Source organism: Gopherus evgoodei, chromosome 1 (genome assembly GCF_007399415.2).
Source record: "Gopherus evgoodei ecotype Sinaloan lineage chromosome 1, rGopEvg1_v1.p, whole genome shotgun sequence".
Lineage (NCBI taxonomy): Eukaryota > Metazoa > Chordata > Testudines > Testudinidae > Gopherus > Gopherus evgoodei.
Window position 1 is genome coordinate 36,010,081 of NC_044322.1, and position 19,673 is coordinate 36,029,753.

The following is a 19,673-nucleotide window of genomic DNA, read 5'->3' on the forward strand; positions in this document are numbered from 1 at the left end:
TTTGTGATCTTTTAGTGGAATTACGATTAGCAAAACTCCAGTAGAAAATACATACATTTCTAAAATTGCAAGCACAAATGTTCAAATTTAAAAGTAAACTTTACATTCTAGTGTCCTAGTGATAATGATCTGTACTAAAGTGCGAGAGACACACGTGCCATTGCTAGTTCAGATCTCTTGTTGGGACTTTGTAGAGGCAGAGTGCTCAGTGGTTACTTTTTTGACTGATTAAATAGAATTACAGATTCCATCTACAAATCCTGATTCAGAAAAGCACTAAAGGACATGCTGAAGTCCATTGCTATTCAAAAAAAGCACTTAAAATCACGTTTAAGTCCCATTGACGTCAATAAGACTTAAACACATACTTAAAGTTAAGCATGTACTTAAGCACAGTTCCAGAATAAAGATGTTTTAATTAAGGGAGATCAGAGTCATGTTTATCCTCTGCAACTAGAAGGGTGGTCAAAGTATGCAGACCATTGAGGATAAATTTGTTTTGATTCTCAGATACCGGAGAACCCATAAAACAAAGAAAACAAAACCAAACCCTAAATGTAGAAACGGTAGAATATAATTTTTTTTGTTTAATCTTAAACATTTCTCTGGTTTGTATGTATTTATTTAGCTGAACATTTTTCTGTTTTGGTTCAAACTATTTACCATACAAACTCAAAAGAATCCCTCACTGTGGATGGTGATTAACATAATTAAAAATGTCATCCTTTCATAGTCATTGAGTTAGACCTTTTTTCATTATCACGTCATTTTTTTGCATCCACACAAAAATGTCATGTACAGTATGACATCTAGGTGCTGTTAACCATAGGACACGTTTTCCCCCATAGCAAAAGGTGTTCTCTCTTTCCAAGGCATCTATAGCTAGGGTGAAACGTGCTAATAGTTGTTTCTTACCACCACCATATAGTAATGGTGTCACAAAAGTGTTTGGCTTGGGCTGTTGACTTCAGCCTGAGTCTCAGGGTGGGGCTGTTGGTCGGAAGGAATTAGTTGTAGTGAGCCAAAAGAAGCGTTAATATTTCTAGTCTATCTCCCACATGAAAATTATTAGCCCAACACACCAAGGGCACGCTGGAGAAGAGCCAGCCCTTCATTCACTTCTGCTCCTTCTCACCTCCGCACATTACCCGCCCAGATGCCCTGGCATTTGTGGTTGCCCTGCGCGATGCTTGCAGAGGTGGGATGGAAGTGGGGCAAGCAGCTCGACTGACTCATGCGCCTTACACAGGCATGAGGCTCTCTCCGGGGCTGTACTGCACAGTGTGGTTGACATGAATTGACGCAGGGTGGAGAGGGCTGGTGTTTGCTTCCTTTCTTGGCAGCGGGGGAGCAGTTCAGGAGAAAGAGCTGGATTAACTAGCGGTGCGAGAGGCTGAGCTCTCCAGGTCCTCGAAAAAGCGGGCGTGAGTCCCATGGCTAGAAAGGGGGAAGCAGCCGCGCAAAGGAAGTGCGCAGCCTCCATTTTGGCAGAGGGAGCGAGGAGAGCCTGGCTCTCAGGGTCTTGCAGCCTTTGCTGCTCTGAGCCCCGCGGACCACCCCAGGGCATTGCCTGGGGCGCCCTGCGAGTGTCACTGCAAGGCAGAGGCGCTTCCAACTGGCCCCTATCTGAGCCTCAGCTTGGCTTGAATTGGTCCCAAGTTCCCCGCAGCAGCTTCCGACAAAATGGAGGACGTTACCACCACTACCACCACCACCAGCAGCAGCAGCAGCTTCTCCAGGAGCCATGGCGGCTGCTGATATGGCTCCCTCCCCCAGCGTGGGTGGGAGTCTTTAGTGGAGGAGGCGAGGAGACTCCTGAGTGGGACGTGGGTGTGGAGAGTCTCTGCCCCGGGGGAGGGGACTGTGTGTTCTCTCGCTCTTCTGTGAGGGAGGATGTCCATTAGCCACACTGTCCTTCATGGAAATGGCTCCAGCCCAGGTTCATAGCCCTGCCGGGGGGCGGGGCCCAACCTATAAGAAGCTGTGGACGAGCTGTGCCCGCCCTGCCGTCGACGAGCATGGGGTAATTACCGTCTGTCCACGACTGGGGGTGTTGCCCATAGGGACTCTGCACAAGGATGGGCTAGTGTAATACACTGTACTCTCCCCACCCCAGCAGTTGTCTGGATGAGTGTGGCCAGCCTTGCACCCATGCTTCTGCAAGTTACTGTCAAACAGCTGCCCTGGGAACTGGGGGGGAGCCCCCATCGCTTCCCAGACCCAATACCCGGGCATTAGAACTGCTGCTGCTGGTGGGCAATGAAATTCGCGTTTCTCTAACCTGATGGATCAAAGTGGGACGAACTGTGGGCGTGGTTAGAAGAATGATTGGCAGCTTTTAGACCCAATCTGCTGCAGAATGATCTGATGGACGGACGGTCCGTCCAGTCGGCTTGCCAATCGCTAAAGCTCACCCTCTGTGGGAGCCAATGGGGGGGTTACGGAGGCCGTTCTACCCCAAGCTCGGTTGGCCCTGCTCCTCCTTCCCCTCGCTAGCAGCTGCGCTTAGCCCGGGACTGGACCGAGTTAGAGTTGAGGCGGCGGAGGAGTAGCGCGGAGTGCGTGTGAGCGGGGGGAGGGGGAGCCCCGAGCCTGTGAGCGGTGGGGAGCTGGGTAAGGTGGGGACGGGGAGTGCCGCACCTTAAGGGCGGACAGGGGGGCAGCTGGAGGCTCAGAGCTGCCCCTAGGGCGGGGATGGGAGGGGAGCCGCCGTGCCTCACAGCCACCCGGGCTAAGTGCCCCACTGTGGCGTCGCTGCTGCCGCCTCTCGTCACAGAGAGGGGTGGGTAGGACTGGGGCAGCCCCAGTGACAGTCTCGGTGTGGTGGCGGCGGAGCGGGTAAATCGGAGGCGGGCTGGGGCAGAATCGAGGGCGCAGGGGCATTTGGGGGAGGGGTGTTTCAGTTTTAGCGCCTCCTATTTTAAGTCGCTCCCTCCGGCTCCGGGCCCTCGGCTGTTGTTGTGCCCCGCATCCTCGCCCCCTCCCGCCCGCGGGTGTCTCCCTCCCTTGCCCGGCGCTGCGCTCCGCGGATCCTGCTGCCGCCGCCGCCGGTGCTCCCCTCCCGTATTGTTTGGCTGGGTGTCTCTAATGGCGGACAGGAGGCGGCAGTGCTGTTGGCTGACTGCAGGGGGGCAAACCCGAGACCCGGGGCAACTGCTTAGGGAGCGTTATTCCAGCACAGAGGGGTGGCTACTGAGGGCTCTGTGCCCCCCGAGGCAGGGGGCTCTGCTAAGGGACTGTTTGGGCAAGTTAGCAGAGCCCTCCTCTGCTCCCGGGCTGCCTCTTACTTGCACCTTCCCAGGAAAGGCCCCGGGGCAGATCCATGCAATCCTTCCTTCAGCGGGGAGCTGGATGTCTCTTTGGGGCGATACCCCATAACCCACTGGGAAGGCCATGTGTAGGAGTTGGGGGAGGTGAGGGAAGTGGCGGGCAATGCAAGTAATACCTGCCCAGGCAAAGGGGACGCTGCTGACTCCCCAGGCCGCATGTTAATCCCCCTGCCTTTCCCCCAGGCTCCAGCCCAGTTTGGTGCAGCCTTGGCAGAGACCAGAAAGGAGAGGAGCTCCATTGTGAGTGATATTTATGTATCTATTTCTGCCTCAAGTAGCCCTGTCTTTGGGGAGGGGTCAACCCCCTTCTCCGTTGTGGTGTGGGAATCGGGGTAAGAGGAGGAGCGTCCGGCATAGGGTGGGGGAGATGCCTGGGTGCAGCAGCTGCTTCCCTGGGGCGAAGCCCCTGTAATGTCTGTAAGACGGCTCCTCCTCGGGTTGGGCGCCGCTGCTGCAGGCATCGTTCCTGCAATACCAACTCCAGCAAGCAGACGACGGGCTCCTGCCGCTCTCACGTTACTCAGCTGGGGAGGGGGGAGGGCATGTTTCGGCTGCCCTCTAGAGTTTTAGATTGTACATTAAAATACACAACGTGACACATTTAGCCATCTTTAATTTTATATTTTTCCTGTAACCTGCCTGTAGGAGTATGGGGGAAGGCAGAGATCTAAACTAATCCAGTAATTCGCAGAGCCTATTCCAGTCTCTGGCCTTTGTGTAGTTGGATCAGTTCTTGCTGCCTGCGGGTTTGCTTGGGTGATTCTGTCTGGTGCCATTGGGGTTTCACGTGTCACAGCAAGGTTCCCTTGTTAAGCAACCATCTGTCTTGCTCTTTCCCCAAAACCGCTGATGTCACCTGAGAAACCCACACCTTGTCACTAATCCGTTTCAGTGTCTTATCAGTATGGGATTTTCGAAGCAGATTGTGTTCTCTGTTAGGTGTTAGCTTACCTAAGGAGAAACGACTATTGATCCCTTTTCACCTAGGTTCTGGGTGTAACTTGTCGTAGGTTTGCACCTTTTTAGTAATGTTTTTTTCTGCGCCCTGTGGAATCACGAATCCCAAAATTACAAAGTAGCGCAGTGAAGGCGAAAGTAATATTAGTATCTATAGACACAATGTATTTTGAGAGCTCACGAGACTGGATGCTGTCGCTCCCCACTAGAGGCCGCTGCAACGATCTATTAATTGCACTGAAACATCTCCTTAACAAACGTGGTGGAGGCAGAACAAAACAAGAAGTCAGCCCATACTTTGGGCAGTAAATTCAATTTTGTGTAGAAGTATTCTAAATCTGAAAATATTCCTAAACATGTACATCTTGTTTGATACCTTAATATTACAGAGCATAGTCAAAGAAAGTAAAAAGTTCTTTTCCAGTAGCATTGGACAATGACTACGTTGCACTTCTTATTATGTACATAGATACAGAGACTAGGTGGCTCCCTAAATAAATCCACAGCTCTAATTCTTTGGCATTCATGTTTGGATTTATTCTGAAATTCTAAAATGAGCAGTAACACTGACCATTAGAACTCCCACAGCCTCTAACTATTAAAGAGCTTGTTCTAATATAATCTCTGATTTGTTGCAGTATCTTATTTTTAATGTTTATGTTTGTATTCTGCCTGTGGTATAAGGCTACCTTCCAGCCTCAGCTCTTTATATGTTCTAGCATAATAACTATTGTAGAGTTTGTCTGTAGTACATATTGCTGTAATATCTAAGTTCTGAGTAACATAACTTATGTCAGCATTGCAGAATTCTACTAGTCTTCTCACTCAGGGCAAGTAACTGCTTTTAGAATGAGTGAATAAACATAATTAGGTTGATTTATCATCATAATCATCACCACCACTATCACAATGGCAAAGGGAAGGCAAGTAGATTATTGTGCCTGGACTAGTACATTTTCATGACCATCTTGCATGGCCGTCTGCTAGAAAACAAGAATAGCTTTATGCAATACTCTTTCTGTATAAAAGTATAGATAAGAACCAAACATCTTGAACCATCATAGTGTTCTAAAGGCAGATGTATAGAGCAAATCCCTTTTTATCAAGCCTCTATTTAACTATTAATAAACTAAGTCACTTTTAGTTCTTCATTGATCCAAAATCTTTTGTTCCATTCTACTGTTTTTTTTCTTTGTCAAAACAATCCCTCCCAACCTTTTATTTCAATGTATATAAAAACAAAGTTAATGTGAAATTCTGTATCTTCTGTGAATTGAGCTTGTGCAGAGCACATGTGAAGGCATGTGGGACCAAAGTCTCAGTTGACTTTTTTTTTTCCCAACTCTTTTAGTAGATTTTGTTGACTTGGTCTTGGCTATTTGTTGTGCCTTGTCCAGCACTACCATTTTTACATTGCTGTGGCATCTTTCATCCTCAAAACTTTGTATTGTACAGAGAACTTCTGAAATCTATCTTACATCTTTTATGGTGGATGGCAACCAAACAGAGACAGTGGATAATAGGGGAAATGGGAAATTTGATCAAGGACATTAGGGCCAGTACTGCTACTAATGAAAAATGCTACAAAATCTTTGACACTTGTGCAGAGTAGGCATTTTTGTTAGATTTTCTTCCAAAAGGCCTGTTTTCCTCAAATGGCAATGAATTCTATCTAAAGTACCCTAGAATGGTGAAGGGTTGTGGTGCAGGCAGCCTAGTCGGATCAAACCTGTTGGGGAGAGAGTTTGTCTAGTCCAGGAAGCTGGGTAAAAACTTGTTTAATGTAGACCTTGTAACTGTGTGTGTTTAGAGTCTTTTTGGCTAGCAGAGTTCAGTTTTGTTTCCTGTCAAAAGCAGTTAATTGCAACTTGTTTTATTATTAAAGCCATATTCTTGCCTCAGTGATTTAGGTTATGTCTACACTAGCACTTATGTCAGCAAAACTTTTGTTGCTCAGGAATGTGAAAAAACATCACTGTGAGCTCCATTAAGTTTTCCTGGCATAAGCACTCGTGCACAGCGTTCTGTTGGTTGGAGACACTCTCCTGCCGACATAGTTACCTCCGCTCATTGAGCTGGGTTTATTATGTCGATGGGAGAGAACTCTCTTGTTGGCATAATGTGACTACATGAGTGCTCTTACAGCAGCACAGCTATATTGCTGTGCCACTGTAAGCTTGTAAGTGTAGACATGGCCTTGGTCATGTTGCCTTTCTGGAGCTTGTGACTTAGTAACTTTCTTATGGATGGGAGACTAAGTTCTCTTTGAACTCTGTTCCTTACTGCATGTAGGCTGCCTGCTAGTCACAAATGTTGCTGAAAGTGGAAATTAGTATGTCTTGTTGGTTTCTTGTTCTTTGTGCAGGACCAAAGCTCATTTCCTAGTCACTTGAGTTCTAATACTGTTAGGAAAAATCTTTCACCTGAAAGATGTTAAGAAATGGGCTAGGAATATAAAGACACCTATGGTGTACAGTTAACTTTTATGTCCCTTTTCACTTGATACCTTGATATATTGATTAAACTCAACTTGCATGTACTTAAATAGTGATTTTGTGCAGTTTAAGGCCTCTTCCAGTTTCTGGAAGTGATCAGTTACAAGACAAAACTTAATTAATCTGTGAAACTCAGTGCCACTAGATATCACTGAGTCCAAGAGCTTTATAGGATTATATCAAATTACATGATAGGATTAAATTTTTTAAAAAGAAAGGATAAAAACTTAATGCTTCAGGACTTAACTCTTGTCAGTTAGTGATTATCTTAAGAGACTTCTTATAAACCATTATTTCATAAGTTGTCTACTACAGGGTTTCTTGCATCTTCCTCTGAAGCATTTGGTACTGGTCATGGACACAATAGCGGTTTAGGTGAATCACTGTTCTCATCTGATATGGCAGTTTCTGTGGTCATGAAACAACCAGGCTGCTTTCTGCCGAGTATCTAATTTGGGGCTCTTGTTAACAGTCTAACTTGTACTGGGGTTTGTTCAAATTATTTTAACTGGGAAATGTTTACAAAGTTATTTCTGTTAATGTTTGTAATTTAGGTTGTGAAAGTCTTACTAATTCAGCATATCCAATATAAATCAAGGTCATTCAATTCTGTACTCCAAATGAGCATTTTCAGACTTGACACTAAAACCCATTTGAAGTAGAATCTTGTGTGGGCGGTAGCTCCAAAGGGTGTGTGTGTGTTTTTTGTTAAATGTTTAAACTCCCTTCTGTCCCCATCCTGCACCCAGTCACACTGAATGATTATTTAATGATGATCTCATGCTTTGGGTGGTAGTCTCACTTCAAGATTCACATTCAAGATTTTCAGTAACTTAAATTTAAATCTTCCTTTGCTATTGCACTTCAGGTGTGCACTGTTTTAAATCTCTAGAACATTCAGCATTTAAGTGTATTGCCTTTTCATAGAATGCTCAACATATTTTTGCAGACTGATTTATTGCAAGAAACTACGTACATGGAATACTATATTCATTTAAATAAATGTAGCATGCCTTCATTTTTGTGCATGCTGAAAAAGCTTTATTGTTGGGTTACCTGGAAAAAAAATTGTTTTTTTTAATTGCCATTTCACCAAAGGTGCTAATCCGGGCTGGAGCCCCGTGGTATGACAGGTGCAATAATGATATCTAGAAAGACATGGTCCCTGCCACAAAGAATTTCTTTCTTATTAGCATGGGAAGTGACAAAGGTGGAAAAACAATGTTACCCCCTTTTTTCCTTCCCCAGTCTTGGATATTATGTGAATTAGCTATGTGCACGTTTTAACAATACCAAATCACTTAAAAGTATTGTCCTTCTGCTCTATTCCTACCTGACTTAGTTGTCATGAGTTGGACCAGAAGTAGGTCATTAGAAGAGGGTAGTAGCCTTACATTAGTTTAATGAGGGCATTCTATCTGCATGAGGCATCATAGTGGAAAGCACGAAGATGGCTGTCAGAAAAGGTCAAACTGGCATTTGAGGTTGGCATAAATGTGGCCGAGCAGAAAGGATGGGGGAAAGTTGATAGTTATAATTACAGTTGCAACAGCATACTGAGGCATAAATTGAACCATCTGTCATCTCTCTTCCCTCCCTCTTTCCCCTTCCAATTAAAAAAAAAAGAAAAAGAAAAAAGTGCAAGCTGGAGTTGCACGCTGGGAAGGATTTCTTTGATTTGTGTCAGTTAGGTGTACATTGCCACCATGGTAATGAATGCTATATACATGCCTATTAAAAAATTACTATGCTAACTTCACATACCTTTTACCTCAGTTCAAGATCAATTTTCATAGTGTTTAAGGCCAGAAAGGACCAACAGATCGTCTAATCTGATCTGTATATCACAGGCCAACAGCACTACCCAGCAATTGCTTAAATTAGATCGAAGTATTACAACTCACAAAGACTAGACTTTTATGTGTCACAGGCAGAGAATAGCGGGGCCCAAGGTACTCCAGTGCCTGAGGTCCAAAGTATCCCAGTGCATGAGGCCCTGCAACGGCAGGGAAATTATTGTTAGATATACCCAGATAATCCTGGCAAGTGATCACGATCCATGTACTGCAGAGGAAGGCGATCACAATCGCGTTCACTGCCAGTGTGACCTGGGGCAATATTTCTTCTCGACCCTACGTATGGCAATCAGCTAGACCCTGAGCATGTGGGCAAGAGCCAAGTACCTGAGAGAGAATGCTCCGTGCCACTTCTTAGCCGTGGTACACTGCCCAATGTCCCAGCAACAGCTGTGGCCATCCCGAATGCTTCAGAGAAAGGAGACCAAAAAAGCTCCCCCTCCTGCCCCAAATACATTGGGGTGCGTGTGTGTATTTTGCAGGCTATCCCTTCCTGACCTCTGCAGCTGGCCTGCTGAAATCCTGAAGCATGAGCTTTTAGGAATGTAAGAGAGAAACCTGAAGTGAGCCCCAGGGCTGCTGAGTCATACCTTTTATCACAAGCAACCCCATCATACAATCACTCCTATAAATATGTCCAGCTCTCTTAAAAAGTTGTCTCTCCCCCCTCCCCTACCTCCATTGGTAGGCTGTTCCAGAATCTCACTCCTTTGACTAGAAACTGTCTTCTAATTTCCAGCCTGAATTTGTTCATGGACAATTATATGCATTTGTTCTTGTGTCAGTACTGTCGTTTAGCTTAAATAGGTCTTCACGCTCCCTGGTATTTATCCCCTGATGTATTTGTAGAGAGTAATCATATCGCCTCTCTGCCTTTTTTTGCTAGACTAAAAAGGCTAAGCTGTTCCATTCTCTCATAAAATACGCCCTCCATTCCCCTGATGATTCTAATAGTTCTCTATACCTGTTCCAGTTTGAATTAATCTTTCTTGAACATGGGTGACCATAATTGTATACAGTATTCCAGATGAGGTCTTATGATGCATTGTACACTTGCATTAATACTACTTTATCTCTACTGGAAATGCCTCATCTGCTGCATCCTAGGATCATGTTTGCTTCTTTTGCAACTGCATCACAATGGTGGCTCATAATCATCCTCTGGTCAACCCACGCACTCTGGTTTCTCTCATCCTCTGTCACTTCCAGATAAGTCCCCAGCTTGTAGCAGAAATTCTTATTATTAGGTTGTAAGTGCATGACCTTGCACTTTGTGCTATTGAACTGCATTCCATTTCTATCATTTCGGTCTTCAAGGTCATTCAGATCTTCCTGTATAACATTCTGATCCTCCTTTATATTGATGATGCCTCCCTACTTTGTGTCATCAGCAAATTTCATTAGCACATTCCTACTTCTTGTGCCAAGGTCATTTATAAAAGTATTGAATAAGTTCCAAGACAGTTGCTTAAGGAACTCCACTAGTAACCTCCATCCAGTCTAGTAATTCATTTTTCAGCACAACCCTTTGCCTTCTCCCCTTTAGTCAGTTCCTTATCTACCTTACAATTTTATACTGATCCCCATCTCCCCTAATTTAGCTAATAATTTCACTGTAGTAGCATGTGAAAAGCCTTACTGAAGTCCAAGTATATTAAATCTAATGCCCTTCCCTTAACTATAAAAATAATTAATTTTCTTAAAGAAATCTGGTTAGTCTGACATGATCTGCCTTTGGTGGTAAACTCATATTCATTAGATTTATTTCCCTCCATGAATTTAATTATTCTTTCCGTCACAGTTTTAAAGCCTCACATACTATGGAGGTCAGACTAACAGGTCTGAAACTGCCTGAATCACCTTTTTCCATTTTTTGAACACCGGTATGATGTTTGCTATTCTCCAGCATATGGTACTTCCTCTGAATAGCTATTTATTAAAAATCCTTGATACAGGAGTAGCAATTTCATGTGCCTGTTCCTTCAGGATTCTGGGATGGAAATGATCTGGTCCTCCCAGTTTGAGCGCATCAAGCTTCTAAAGCTTTTCTTCCACCTTAGATGTGGTGATTTCCATATCTAGACACTCATTTCTGTTAGCTGTACTGCCTTGATGCATGTGCTCCCTATTATCATCCTTTGCCTCGATTTTCAGTTAAGTACTCATTTAGTTTTGGGGCCATACCTAGATTATTTTTAATCTTTCCACTCACACTGAATTGTGGCCCAACCTCATCCTTCTTTATCCTCTTTTTATTTATATAACTAAAAACCCTCATGTTAATTTTCTTGGCAAGAGTTAATTTAGCTTGACTGTTAGCTATTCTCACATTATTCCTACATTTTCTAACCTCCACAATGTAGCTTTCTTTGCTTATCAACCCCTTTTTCCATTCCCTATATGTTCTCTGCTTACTCCTAATAGCCTTTTTGAGCTGGTTATTCATCTAGCTGGGTCTGGAGGTGAAGACATTCTTTACAAGCCTCTCCTTCCCCCTCCCTTGATTGCTATGCAAATTTGATAGTTTTTGTATGGTTGGTGTGAAGAAATTCCAAGCCTACTCCACCATTTAAGTCCTTGACCTCTTCAGTCCAGTTAACTTCTGTAATTAATTCCCTTAATTTCTCAGTCTGGTCTTTTTGAAATCAAACCAGGTCATCAACTGTTTTTTTTATCATCCTTCCAATTTTTTTAAACTGAATCAACTCGTGATCACTCAATCCAAGGTTATCCTACATGAGCTCTTCTGTGCTGTCCTCACTGCTTTCCAAAACAAAGTGTAAAATTGCATCACCTCTTGCTGGTTCAAGGACAGTTTGATGAAGAAAACTGTCATCTATCACATCCAGGAATATGTTGGCCCTTCCAGTATTAGTATAATTTATTGTCCAATTTATATCTGGGAAGTTAGTCACTCATTATGCACAATTCCCAGAAGTATTTCTCTCTTTGATGATAATAGAGATCTCTATCCATAGCCACATCTGACCCTAGAGGGTCCATAGTAGACCACTAATGCTATTCAAATAGAACCTCTTTTACAATCCATCCCTAAAGTGATTTTGACCTGAACAGACCCCACCACCTTTTACCTTTTTCTCTCTCCTAAACAGCACATGCTCTTTGATACCTGTATTCCAGTCAGTGCTATTCCGCCATGTTTCTGTAATCTCTATGTCTAGCTTGATCTCCTGCACCAGTAGTCACAGTTCCTCCATTTTATTGCCCATATTCCTTGCATTCATGTACAAGCATTTCAGTTGTTTCTCTTGGACCTCATCCAGTTTTCTAGTCAATTAGTTATAATGCTTTCAATAAGAATAACACTTGACTACTACTGAAATCAGTATTTCACTTTCTTTCTCCTGGCTGTCGATAATCTTATCTCATAAAGAATAGCGAAACATCACTATATCTTCATTTAGCTGACTTTTTTTCCCCCTCTCATGTTTTGAAGCCAGGCATGGAGATTTCACAAGTCTCTCCAACCTACTCTCCATATCTGTTTTAAAGCTTTTTTTTTCTTTTTTTTCACCTTCCTTCAATCATGCCAGCCTTGATCCCAGAAGGTTAATACCCCTGGTATTCAAAGTTGAATGCATCAGTTGAGAATAATCTTCCATCAGATACTCCTAGAGGATGAAATACATCCTGCAGCTTCTGCATCTGTCCATCTGTATCTCATCTCTTCTTTGGGTCTCATGGACTTAAGGTCAGAAGGGACCATTATGATCATCTAGTCTGACCTGCACAATGCAGGCCACAGAATCTCACCCACTCACTCCTGTAACAAACCCCTAACCTATGTCTGAGTTACTGAAGTCCTCAAATTGTGGTTTAAAGACCTGAAGGTGCAGAGAATCCTCTAGCAAGTGACCCGTGCCCCACACTGCAGAGGAAAGCGAAAAACCTCCAGGGCTTCTACCAATCTTCCCTGGATGAAAATTCCTTCCCAACCCCAAATATGGTGATCAGTTAAACCCTGAGCATGTGGGCCAGCACCCAGGAATTAATTCTCTGTAGTAACTCAGATCCCACCCCATCTTACATTGCATCATAGGCCATTGGGCATATTTACCTGCTAATAATCAAAAATCAATTAATTGCCTAAATTAGGCTATCCCATCATACCATCCCCTCCATAAACTTATCAAGCTTAGTCTTGAAGCCAGCTATGTCTTTTGCCCCCACTACTCCCCTTGGAAAGCTGTTCCAGAACTTCTCTTCTCTAATGGTTAGAAACCTTTGTCTAATTTCAAGTCTAAACTTCCTAGTGTCCAGTTTATATCCATTTGTTCTTGTGTCCATATTGGTACTAAGCTTAAATAATTTCTCTCCCTCCCTGATATTTATCCCTCTGATATATTTATAAAGAGCAATCATATCTCCCCATAGCCTTCTTTTGATTAGGCTAAACAGGCCAAGCTCTTTGAGTCTCCTTTCATAAGACAGGCTTTCCATTCCTTGGATCACTGTAGTAGCCCTTCTCTGTACCTGTTCCAGTTTGAATTCATCCTTCTTAAACATGGGAGACCAGAACTGCACACAGTATTCCAGATGAGGTTTCACCAATGACTTGTATAATGGTACTAACACCTCCTTATCTGTACTGGTAATACCTCGCCTGATGCATCCCAAGACTGCATTAGCTTTTTTAATGGCCATATCACATTGGTGGCTCATAGTCATCCTGTGATCAACCAATACTCGGATGTCGTTCTCCTCCTCTGTTATTTCCAACTGATGTGTCCCCAGTTAATAACCAAAATTCTTGTTATTAATTCCTAAATGCATGACCTTGCACTTTTCACTATTAAATTTCATCCTATTACTATTACTCCAGTTTACAAGGTGATCCAGATCTTCTTGTATGATATCCCAGTCCTTCTCTGTATTAGCAATACCTCCCAGCTTTGTGTCATCCGCAACTTTATTAGCACATTCCCACTTTTTGTGCCAAGGTCAGTAATCAAAAGATTAAATAAGATTGGTCCCAAAACTGATCCCTGAGGAACTCCACTAGTAATCTCCTTCCAGCCTGACAGTTCACCTTTCTGTATGACCTATTGTAGTCTCCCCTTTAACCAGTTCCTTATCCACCTTTCAATTTTCATATTGATCTCCATCTTTTCCAATTTAGCTAATAATTCCCCATGTGGAACCATATCAGATGTCCTACTGAAATGGATGTAAATTAGATCCACTGCGTTTCCTTTGTCTAAAAAATCTCTTATCTTCTCAAAGAAGGTGATCAGGTTGGTTTGGCACCATCTACTTCTAATACTGGCACAGTAGCCATTGTTGACTTCTCTTCCTAGATCCTATGCAGAAAAAACAACAAACAATGTAAGGGGGGAAGGAACTTCAACAGCACCACCTCCTCATTAAAGGATTTTAGCAAGCACTGAACCAAGCCCCACACCTGTAAGAAATCACTGGGCCTTCAGAACACAAAGTCATCACTGTCCTCTCAGGCCAAACTCCCACAGAAACTCCACTGTTAGTGGTCAAGTGACTCCTGATTTTTGGATGCCCAAAATTGAGAGACCTTAAAGGGGCTACAGAAAAAGAGCAGGTGCTTAGAATTTTTTGTATTGGGCCCTCTTTAGGACTCACAATCACTATGCCCTGACAATGTGGACCCAATTTTCTTTTTTAACTCTTTTGTTGAAAATATTACAAAATATTCTTGCTATCTTTCCTGACTCCATATGCCCTCCTCCCCACAATTGCAAGCATGCTTTTGTCTCTCCCATCTTAAAAAGAACCCTCCCTTGACTCCACTTATGCCTTCAACTACTGTCCTTTCTCCCTTCCATCTCTAAGCTCATTGACTGCGCTGTTTACAGTCACTGTCTGGAGTTCCCTTGATGCTCTCTATTCTGGTTTCTGCCCTTTGCACGCCACTGAAACTTGCTGTCTAATGATTTCTCAGATTTGGCTAGGTAGAATCAGTACTCCCATCTTCGACACAGTCGTCTGTGCACTTCTTGGTTTTCCTTGGCTTCCATGACTGTCCTCTTCTGGTTCTCATCCTGCCTTTTTAAATCACTCCTTCAGCATGTCCTTTTGAGGATTCTCTTCATCTCTCTAGCTCCACTTCCAACTTGGGGGTGGTAGTGCTGTTCTTTTGGGGTCTGCCTTTGATCCTCTTCTCTTCTTCCTATACACCCTATCTCTAATTTGAATTTATAGATGAGATTACCTAAACTACCATCTCTATACTGATAATATATAGATCTTTCTCTACTCCAGACACATCTCCCTTTTTGCTCAACTATAATCTGTCTCTGACATCTCCTTGTCAGCTCAAGCTCAGTGTGTCTAATGTAGAGCCCTTAATCCCTCCCTCCACCCCCAAGCTCTCCCCATTACCTCCTTTCTTGATCATTTTGGTCAACACTACTATCTTTCCTGCAGCTCAGACCCATGAGCTCAGTGACATCTTTGACTTAGACCTCTTTCTAGGTTCTCACATCCTGGCTATATCTAAATCTTTCAGGTTTTCTGCATAACAGCTCTAAGATATGGCCTTTCTTATTCGCCCACCCAGCTAAAACTCTTTTATGCAGGCTCTCATCACCTTACATATTTATTACTGCAACATCTTTATCGCTGGCCTTGACAAATGCAGTCTTACCTGGCTCATATCCATTTGGAATGCATGTGTTGTTTACTGAGCTCTTTGATCATGTAGCCCATCACTTTGATTATGTCACCCCTCTCTGTGTATCCCTCTGCTGGTTCCTCCTTCTCTACCTAATCAGACATAAACTGCTTGTCTTCATTTTCATGGCCAGTCCCCACCTTGCCTGTCACCTCATTCACTATTGAGATGTCCACTCCTGCCTCTTCCATCATGGTCTGAGGAATCTCCATTGCCCACTTACTACATTTTTCTAACAAATGTCGTCTTGATTTCTCCTGGGAGAGGCTCCCTGCAGACATCTGTAAAGCTATCTCATGATCTTCCTTAAAAATTCTGCTTTGACGTGATGCCTCCAAAAATTTGACAATATTGAGGCTGCTGGACTGAGACAGTTGCTTGTCATGCTGACCAATACTAGTCAATGACTACGGCTTCAGGGGGCTAGAATGATAATAATTTGATAAAAACGGTAATATATTGGTAAAGAACCACTATCAGTTAGATCTGTTTTGGGTGGTGCTGGGGAATAAGCCTGTTTTTCTGTATAACATTCTGTATAATTTTTGATCTCAGATTAAATATTTTAACTTTTAATTGAAAAGTAGGATATTAATAGGTTTTATGCTCAAATAAATTTTAGTCTCTAAGGTACCACAAGTACTCCTGTTCTTTTTAGAGTATTAATGTGTGTCCGCTTTATGCTCAGACTAATACTTTAGTTAGTAGTGACATGTACCATTTCACATCAGGTGGACTGGCTTTTATGTACGCCTCACCATAAATATAAGACTTTATTTTTATTTAGGTTAAAAGAATGGGGGGTTCTTAGAGTGCTTGCTCATGTTCATTACATATTAGGTGTGTGTACATGCCACATGCACCGGAAGTTTTTCCCTTACCAGTATCCATAGGGGTCTGGCTCTGGCACCTTATGGAGTGGTGCCTGCATGGTGTGGTATAAGGCGCGTTGCCGGCTCCCCTCACCCTCCGTTCCTTCTTGCCGCCAGTGATGATGCTGAAACTTCTGCTGCTTCGGCTAGTTTTTGCTTAGTTCCATGTGTCTCACGAACTGTTCTTGTAAAATAGTTGTATATAGTTTAGTTTTATCCTTAGTGTTTGTTCCAGTTAGTTGGTCCTGGATGGGACTCAGCCTAGGGATGGGGCATGCCCCAGTTCCCAGGCTATAAACTCTGCAATGGTTGTAAGTGGCCCAAGCCTATCAGCAACCCTCACATCAGGTGTTGAAGGTATCTGGGAGGACAGATAAGTGACAAGTGTCACATCTGTAAGTTCAACCCAGAACGAAAAAGGGGAGAGACATCTGTCTCAAGGCACTCCTGATGGAGTTGGCGCTGACCCTGGCGCTGGAGCAGAGGTCTGACTCAGCCCAGAGCACTGCAGCTTTGGTATGGAGCTCCCCGCTGGTGCCGCCTACAAGCCAGCACCGATCCCCCCTCCCCAGCCAAGAAGCCCAAGAGGTCTGCAAGGGGAAGGTCTCCACTTCTCGTAAGGGAAAGGAGAGGGCCAGAGGAGAGCCAAGACCTGCGCTGCAGCTCAATATCTCCGTCAGAGAGTTGGGCCCGAGCGCATGTCAGGCGGTCGAACCCCTCCTGTACTATGCCTGCCACACCAGACAGTGATGAGGCCCTCTGTCAACTCGAAGTCCCGTCGATACCTGAGGCCCTGCAGGCAGTGCAGGAGATCTTGATGCTACCGGTGCCACCCACACTTTGGGACCGTTCCGAGTGTCCCCGCCTCAGCAGTGCTGTTCCCCAGTGCAGGGGACATCCCGCCTGTGCTTGCCGACCCATAGAGCCGTCATGTCTCGGACTTCGGGAGGCAGGCTCAAAGAACCCCTCTTTGGTCTCTGGACCCTTGGGCTCTGACAGCAGGATTTGAGGCGTGGCTTGCCGGTAACCTGGCGTAGACCTGCAGAGGCATGTGCTCCCCACATGAATGTCAAGGCCGACCTATCATGTTTCCAATGCCTTGGCAGCAGTCGTGTGACTGATCGGCAGAACATGGTCACCAGTCACGTGGCCGCTGGTGCCCGTTGCTGAGATGCGAACCCCTCGATCGGGGAGATTCTACCAGTGACCGGCCTGCTCCGACTCCCGGTCCCACTCTATATTCTGATACAGATCAAGCAGTGTGAGGCTTAGATTGCTAGTCTACCGATGCAGATTTGCAAATGTCAAAGTTCCCTGGGCTCCCATGAGAGGAACTCATTCCAGTTGGCGTTGAGACATAGTGGCTGGCACTGTAAGGAGGCGGGCCACTGGGCCAGCTGGTCATGGTCACTCCGCAGCATCTGCCCTGCTTAAGACTGGTGCTGATCAGGAGTCCCTGGTAGCAGGACGAGCCTCGGTACCAGTGGTACCGTTAATATAATTGGCACTGCAACTGACCCTGTGGGCTCTGGGCCAATAGTGGCAGCTTGGTACCCCTGGAATCCATGGGGCTTCACCCCGCCTTTCAGGCGGCCTGATCAGTGGTGGGGGCTTCAGGCCATCGCCGCAGCATCCTGCCCTCCTCTGGAGGTGGAGGCACACAGGGAAGGGCCACTGCCCACCCCAGTCCATGAGGACCTAGGGGAGCAGCCAATTGTACCACTTTGGGGGGATGTGGTGGAATCCTTGCCACTGGCTTTGTCGTCCTCTTCGCCAGACAAAGCGATTACAGGTCCCCCTCACCTAGTTCCGCAAAATGACACCAAGGCTCATCAGGAGCCTTTGAAGAGGGTTGCCTGTAACTTGAGGTTCCAGGCAGAGAAACTTGAGGAGTCATCGGATTCCCTGTTCGACATACTTTGCTCAATGACACCCGTGAGAGTGGCTTTACCCCTATATGAGGGGTATGACGAACCCTCTCTTCCCTGCCACTCATCTCAAAAAGGCCTGAGCGCAAATATTTTCTGCCAGCTAAAGGCAATGAGTATCGCTATACTCACCCAGCACCAAACTCCCTCATAGAGGGAGAGGCAGGGTCAACCCGCGGCCATGCCCAAGAATAAAGACTCGAAGAGACTATGTCTGTTTGGGTGAAAAATTTTAGTCTTCCAGCCTTCAGTTGAGAGTGGCCAACCACCAAGCCCTCTTTGGCAGCTATGACTACAGTACGTGGCAGTCTATAGCCAAATTCGAGGTCTCGCTGCCCCAAGGGTCCAGGAAGGAATTCTGGGTGATCCCCGAAGATGAGTGGCCTTCCAAGCAGCCTTGGATGCAGCAGACTTTTCAGCTTGCCCCATGGTCTGGGTCATCTCCACGCGAACGGCGGCCTGGCTGCTCTTCTTGGATCTGTCAACGGAGACTCAGCAATCAACGCAGGACCTCCCCTTCAACAGCCAGGTTCTGTTTGCAGAGCAGACGGCCAGTAAACTGCATGGCCTAGAGGACTCCCGCACTACCCTGAAAACTCAGGGCTGTATGTTACCAGCCCAGCGGTAAGCGGTTCAAACTGCAGCAATCTCAGGGTCAAGAGAGTCGATCCCGCCAGGAGCCCCCTCTCATAAGAAGAGTAGGGGCTACAAGTGCCACCCGAGTCACCCAACTCCACCCCTTCCCAGTTGGGCTCAACCTGCAATAAGCAGGGAGACGAGTGTTTTGATGGTGCTTTCGAGGGCAGCCTAGAAGACTATATCCCGGATCCATCTATCCGGCTGTTCTCCAATTGCCTTTCTTTTTTCCTCCCCTCATGGATCGCTATAACTTCAGACGGCTGAGTCCTCAATACTGTGGTGGAGTGTTGAACCCTACAGTTTATTTCTATCCCCCTCCCAATTGCCCTTCCCCGTCCCTCTTCGGGGTTCCTTCTCATGAGAGCCTCCTTGTGCAGACGGTAAAGGGGTTGCTGCAATTGGGTGCTGTGGAAGAAGTTCCTCTTGAGTACAGGAACAAGGGGTTCTATTTTGTAGTATTACTTAATCCCAAGGGTGATCTGCAGCCCATCCTGGACCTGAGGGATCTCAACAAGTATTTAAAGAAGCTAAAGTTCCACATGGTCTTCCTGGTTTCTATCAACAACACCCTGGATCCAGGAGACTGGTATGCTGCCCTCAACTTGAAGGACTCATACTTCCACATAGTGATCTTTCAAGGTCACAAATGCATTCTCCGGTTTATGGTGAGCCCCCACCACAACCAGTTTCTGGTCCTCCCACTCGGTCTGGCGACAGCACCCAGAGTGTTTACCAAGTGCACGTTGGTGGTGGCTCCTTACCTTAGGCATCAGGGTATCCAGATCTACTGTACCTTGACAACTGGCTAGTCAAGGACAACTCCCGGTTTCAGGTCCAAGAGGATGTCATGGTGCTGCAAGCCACATGCTGCTCCCTGGGCCCACTGGTGAATGACAAAAAGTCTACGTGAGTTCCGGTGCAAAGGATAGA

General features: G+C 45.3%; 1 protein-coding gene across 12 annotated transcripts in view; it reads left to right on the top strand.

Moving 5' to 3' along the window:
- The first annotated feature begins 838 nt into the window (after positions 1-838).
- The window catches only part of ZMYM2 (zinc finger MYM-type containing 2), a 197,674-nt gene continuing 178,839 nt past the window's right edge, over positions 839-19,673 (top strand). For 3 of the 12 annotated variants that reach the window (XM_030561576.1, XM_030561558.1, XM_030561566.1), the window contains exons 1-2: positions 2,468-2,613; positions 3,513-3,569. The gene's annotated coding sequence lies outside the window, so the exon portion shown is untranslated. Of the gene's footprint in view, positions 1,425-2,467; positions 2,614-3,512; positions 3,570-19,673 lie in introns of those variants that run through there. The other 9 variants (XM_030561461.1, XM_030561527.1, XM_030561470.1 and 6 more) reach the window with 6 other exon arrangements.